Source organism: Bison bison, unplaced genomic scaffold, assembly GCF_000754665.1.
Source record: "Bison bison bison isolate TAMUID 2011002044 unplaced genomic scaffold, Bison_UMD1.0 scf7180017864283, whole genome shotgun sequence".
Lineage (NCBI taxonomy): Eukaryota > Metazoa > Chordata > Mammalia > Artiodactyla > Bovidae > Bison > Bison bison.
Window position 1 is genome coordinate 295,329 of NW_011494855.1, and position 795 is coordinate 296,123.

The 795-nt window shown below is 34.7% G+C and overlaps 1 protein-coding gene across 1 annotated transcript in view; it reads left to right on the plus strand.

Moving 5' to 3' along the window:
• Window positions 1–795, plus strand: part of SLC44A5 (solute carrier family 44, member 5) — a 432,423-nt gene that overhangs the window by 261,583 nt on the left and 170,045 nt on the right. The gene's annotated exons all lie outside the window — the stretch shown is intronic.

Below are 795 nucleotides of genomic sequence, written 5' to 3' on the forward strand. Positions count from 1 at the left end.
TATATAGCTTTTATTATGTTGAGGTATGTTCCTTCTATTCCTGCTTTCTGGAGAGTTTTTATCATAAATGGGTGTTGAATTTTGTCAAAGGCTTTCTCTGCATCTATTGAGATAATCATATGGTTTTTGTTTTTCAATTTGTTAATGTGGTGTATTACATTGATTGATTTGCGGATATTGAAGAATCCTTGCATCCCTGGGATAAAGCCCACTTGGTCATGGTGTATGATCTTTTTAATGTGTTGTTGGATTCTGATTGCTAGAATTTTGTTTAGGATTTTTGCATCTATGATCATCAGTGATATTGGCCTATAGTTTTCTTTTTTTGTGGCATCTTTGTCAGGTTTTGGTATTAGGGTGATGGTGGCCTCATAGAATGAGTTTGGAAGTTTACCTTCCTCTGCAATTTTCTGGAAGAGTTTGAGCAGGATAGGTGTTAGCTCTTCTCTAAATTTTTGGTAGAATTCAACTGTGAAGCCGTCTGGACCTGGGCTTTTGTTTGCTGGAAGATTTTTGATTACAGTTTCAATTTCCATGCTTGTGATGGGTCTGTTAAGGTTTTCTATTTCTTCCTGGTCGAGTTTTGGAAAGTTGTACTTTTCTAAGAATTTGTCCATTTCTTCCTCGTTGTCCATTTTATTGGCATATAATTGTTGATAATAGTCTCTTATGATCCTTTGTATTTCTATGTTGTCTGTTGTGATCTCTCCACTGTCATTTCTAATTTTATTGATTTGATTTTTCTCCCTTTGTTTCTTGATGAGTCTGGCTAATGGTTTGTCAATTTTATTTATC